This window comes from Lissotriton vulgaris, chromosome 10 (assembly GCF_964263255.1).
Source record: "Lissotriton vulgaris chromosome 10, aLisVul1.2, whole genome shotgun sequence".
NCBI classification, from domain to species: Eukaryota; Metazoa; Chordata; class Amphibia; order Caudata; family Salamandridae; genus Lissotriton; species Lissotriton vulgaris.
This window is the reverse complement of record NC_141698.1, coordinates 250,696,667-250,701,985: the sequence shown is the minus strand read 5'-3', so window position 1 is coordinate 250,701,985 and position 5,319 is coordinate 250,696,667. Positions and strand designations below refer to the sequence as shown.

General features: G+C 40.6%; 1 protein-coding gene across 2 annotated transcripts in view; it reads left to right on the top strand.

The window, feature by feature from the left end:
* LOC147685054 (uncharacterized) overlaps positions 1-5,319 on the top strand; it is a 384,063-nt gene that overhangs the window by 280,910 nt on the left and 97,834 nt on the right. The window lies entirely within an intron of this gene.

Sequence of the window (5,319 nt, the reverse complement as noted above, 5' to 3'; positions counted from 1 at the left end):
AAGTCAATGTCTGTGGTCAGTGGAACCTGCTGAGAATTGGGAATGGCTACATCAATAAGATTGAACTGCCTGTGTGTAGCAGATTTCCTCAGATATGTTTCAAAATATTTCAACATCTATGAAACAAGCTCTCCTGAACTGTAGCTTAATATGGAGTGACTGTTGTCCTACACTGAATATTTAACTAAAAGTGCGTGTTCAAGGCCTGCCTGAGATAATTAATCGAGGATCTTGTAATCGACCATGACTGCCTGCATAGACAATCTCTGGATCACCTGCGATCCAGCTGTAATCCTCTAAATGGAGTATGGAAAGCAGACACCTTCATGGACATTTGAGACAGTGATGTCAGTGATGGGTGGTCAAATAAAAATGATTTGTTATTGAACTGTATTTTCTTGTGGATGCCTCTCGTAGGCACTTGTATTTATTTCACATCAACTGGATCTGGATTAATTAAAACCTGCATTGTAGAAAAAAACACACAAAAAAACAATTGGTTCTGTCAGGGTATTTTTCAATTGCTTAGAATCCAATAGTAGCAATGGCTTACTTGTAACACATACCAATGATTTGAGAAAAACAAAGAAAAAAACTGCATATCCTTTATTGTGTCTGCAGGTCTCAATAGGTTCTATTCCAAGGGGGGCTGAATTGTATGGCCTCCCAGCACTCCACCAGCTGGTTGGAGCCTTACTAATATTCTTTTAACGACTTCCACCCATTTATTGGAGTCTTAAAAAATATCCAGTCAAGTGATTTACATAATAAGGAAAAAAGCGCATCCATCCGGTAACTGCTTTGGTTAAAGAATGGTTTAATGGCTTAGACATGCAGACTTAAAAAAGGATCTGCATTTTGTCTGCCTACAACCCCCTCCTGTCCAGAGGAAGACCCACTCTGACACACCTTACTTTAGCGCTGCCAATCGGGGTCGAAACGTCGACACACCACATATGTCTGCACAACGCTCATGATCACAGTTTAACTTACTAATGGATCCTGTAGCATATGTGCTAAAATCTTAAGGACATACTGAAATTCTTCTCCCCCTCCTGAATGCACGTTTATTTATCTTCTATATAGTGCATTGTCAATGTCACCAATCACCATATGTCAACTTTTCACCAAAGTCACGTATTCCCTCTTGCAAATGAATTTTTAAATTGCGACAGCCATGAAGATTTGATACCTATTTCTGAATATATTATTGAACTTTTGTGTGTGGTATGCTGTTTATTTCTAAGTTTTTTCAAATCATTGGTATGTGTTACAAGTAAGCCATTGCTACTATTGTATTCTAAGCAATTGAAAAATACCCCAACAGAACCAATTGTTTTATTTAATACATACACCCAGGTTCTGAGGGACACCGGGTCACCCCATTACTTTTTTCAGCTGGCAATAAAGAGACAGATCTGAAGTTTGCTGGTACGTCTGGATCCAAGTTAGCCTTCTTAAGAAGGGGGACCATGTTTATCCTGTTCCAGGAATCGGGTATAACACCTGAGTTAAGGGAATAGGTAAACAACTCCTGATACACTGAAGCAATATTGTCAGCTATAGTCTGCAATATGTGAGGCGGACAAGGATCTAACGGGGGTCGTGATCTGCAGAGTGTGAACATCTCACTTACTTCTTCCGTCATAGGGGGGAGAAAATGAGTCAGTATAACTCCAGCTGAAGGCCCTGCCAGCACATCAGGGATTGGTGACAGATTGATATGTTGGCTAGAACTCCCCAGCTTGGCCTGGATTTTAATGATATTTTCCTCAAAAAAAATCACTGAGTCCATCACAAAGGCCGGATTCTTATCCGGTGGTGGGGTCCTCATTTTAGGATCAAGGAAGCTAGAGACGATCGTAAAGATCTCCTTTCCAGAGTTCTTTCCCTTTTTTAATATTATTGGTAAAGAAGATGCTGTAGGCTCCTTTTTGAATTTTATGGTAGACACTAAGGGCTATTTCACATTGTATTTTATCCACTTCCTGAGAGTTTTGTCGCCAGACTCTCTCCAATCCTTTACAAGAGGCTTTTTCCTGGGCTACTTTTTGGGTGAACCAGTGGGCTGAATGCAACCTGTATGCCCACCTGAGGGGTCCTCATGGGTGCCAGTGTATCTGCAGCCTCCCAGAACCAAACATCTATGTTCAATTCATCTTCAATGACTCTGCCTGTATATATTGTCATGGATTCATCAAGGGCCTTCTTCAGCTCAGGCAACAAGATCTTATTCAAAGGTCTTTTCTCCTGTGTTGGAATGGGTAATCTCCTATCCACACGTCAAAGCTGTGCCAGGAGCCTTTGGATTTGCATACCTCTTGTGAGGTTGGATGTGTAACATGATAAAGGAGCGATTTAACTTTTGCATTGAAGATTTGCACAAATTCTACTGCTTTTTAGGGTGGATCGTGAAATTTGAAGATGGAGGGGCGAGGAGGGTTCTAAAGTGATTTTTTTATAATGGTGTGTTTGTGATAACTCGATCTTGTGTATCAAAGATTTGAGACATTAATGACAGAGGGTGACCGTCTTCATTTCTTCTCCAGGTTTCTTAGATTTGTTTGTCATCATAAAGGGGCTTATTGATCAATGGGACTGAGGGTGTGGGACTTTTCCTCATCTTGCTTTGTAGTGAAGCTACATTGTCTAGCAAGACAGAAAGACTGGTAAAACACTGGGCAATCAAGTCATTGACGTCAGAGTTGGGACCGATGTCCGGTAGTTCCTTCTTTGCTTTGTTGCTAAGAGTATTGAGTTTGATGTTTTTATGTTTCAAAACCAGGCAGTTGCCCTTTTAGTTTGGCCAAGGGTTACAACATGAGAGGGGTGAAGCGATAAGGGGATGAGAAAGTGGTCAGACCAGTTTGCTGGTATCGGAGCATCTACTGTTAGCAGGTTGTCTTTCGAAATAATAAGGGCAAGCGTGGAGTCCCTAGAGTGTGTTGGTTTATGCTTAATTTGAGCCAGTGGTTTCCATTGCTTGGACCCAGCCCTTAATTGTCAAAAATGGTGCTTGTAACAGTCTGCCACAGTGTGACACTGTCAGGCTAATTTAAAGATAACCACAACAACAGCTAACTCTTATTAATGCAATATACATACAAAATTACAATTACCTGCCGCCCAAGCCATTCTTATAGTTTCGGGGGCCTGAAATAGTCTGAATTGTCACATTTGTAGGAGTGTGATGCGTAGTAGTTGCCATTGGCAGCATAGCAGGGGCAATGTGTGATGTAACCCGAAGACAACCCTGGCACTTCTTTTTTTACAAACTAAGCAGTAGGCTGGTTGGCCGCCGAGTCTTCCGAAATGCCCCAGTGAAGAATAAAGTCTTCTAGAAAGATCAATTTATCACTTTGGGAAGATTGGTCATTTGCACAATCAATTAGTACTTCAGTTAAGGCAGAGCTGTCACCTGGTGGGTGGCAAATGACATGAATCCTGATAGGGGAGTTGTGTTGCACATGAAGTTCCAAAGTAAGGCATTTGAGTGTTGGGAAAGAGCTACTGGGTAGTTCCCTGCAATGAGTGCAGTTTCTGAAGATGACAGAGTTGTCTCCCCAACTTTATCAGGCCTACCATTCCTGATAATGGAAAAGCTAGGTTTGCTGTTGGATCCTGCAATTTAGTCGGCAAAAAAAGTCACTAGCACTTTCTTGATCATACAATGATAGATATTCAGAGCTTTTAAAAAAATAATATTCTTTGTCTTAGGGGTGGTAGCACCTTCTCCAGTCTCTTTCTAATTTCAGTTCGCTGTTAAACCAAGGTGCAGATGAGAGTCTTCTGGAAGAATTGACTCACTTCTACGCTTTCGCTGGGGCTAGGGTGTTCACCATGTTTAACGGCCATAAATTAACAATCATGGTATCTGTCTTGATCTCCCCATTTATGCTCGGTATGGAGCTTCCAAGGACAATACTAATTAGTAGATTTAGACCAGTTTCTGTATGAGACAGGAAACTTGGGCCATCTCCCCAAAAATGCTGTGCAGCAACCCAAGTAAAATGTATTATGACGTGGTTGGAACAGCCAATGATTGTAGGGTCTGCCACGTCCATTTGCCAGTTAGAAAAAATACGATATAAAATGTGACTAGCAGAGTGGGTGGGCTGCTTAATGAATTGATTTAGATTCCAGGAGGACATTTTTTTACAGTAATACCCTGCCTTTGAGGGTCAGTAGCCTTATTGAGATGCATATTCAGATCACCTTGAGCCATAAAATTAGAAAATTGGAGAATGTATTGAGACAATATGTCATCCTCATTATTGTAAAGAGTATTTGGCAGGCAACTGGTACATGTTTATAACTGCCTTACCCGATATTGTATTTGGAGCCTGGTTGATGCTATATCTAACTCACGAGGAATAGTGTACTCACTGGACAGTGTTGAGGGTGTGTGCACTGGGCTCTGAGGAAAATGATGGCGGTTGGACGATGGAGGATGGAAAATGGGAGGTGTGCTTTCTTTACCTTGGAGACGCTATGGTAACTGCACACTTTGGATTGTGAGTTGTGATAAAACGCTTTCTTCGGTATGCAATGCACAACGATATAAGCAATTACAGGTACACATAATAAAATCATCAAAAGTACATAAATCTTGATAACATTTTTCAGAAATATTAAAATACAGAGAGACCGTTTGACTCTTACAAGCCAGGTTAGATTTTACAATCTGAGAAGACCAATATGGTTTTAAAATCAGAAGATGTAAAAAGTAACAGACGTTCTCCTCGGAGGGCCTCAGGTGCAAAATAGATCAAGTAAAGTGCATGATTCAATTTTTTATCACTTCGAAGTACACTGAGATAATTTAATATACATTTACATCAAAAGTACACATATGCAAATCAGACAAATGAGGGAATAAGTTTGATCTAAAGGTTAGTTTGGTGTCTGACACAGAATTTTTAAAACCTTGCAACATTTGTAGATATAAGGAGTGTTTCCAGCTTTTGAAGAGCCAAGAGAGCAGGGCCCATCATTTTTAGCATTGGGGTCAACCAGCGTTTTCTAGGCTCGGCGTAAAATTTTCAAAATAATGTTACGTGTACAAGGGACTGCGTGGAAATATCGTCACAGGGACATTTATTTAACTGCTTTGACCAGTCGTTGGTAGAAGGAAAAGTTATTAGGCGATTAAATATATTTAGTCTAAATCTGATCAATAGAACAAATCACAGGTCGTCAACTTCATGGTTAAATAGGGCTGAATCGAATCTATAGTTTGAATTAACAGTGAGTGTTGTACAGAGGGTTTGTTAGCTTCATTGGACAGTCGGAGACCCGCTAGGTGAATTAAACATTCAT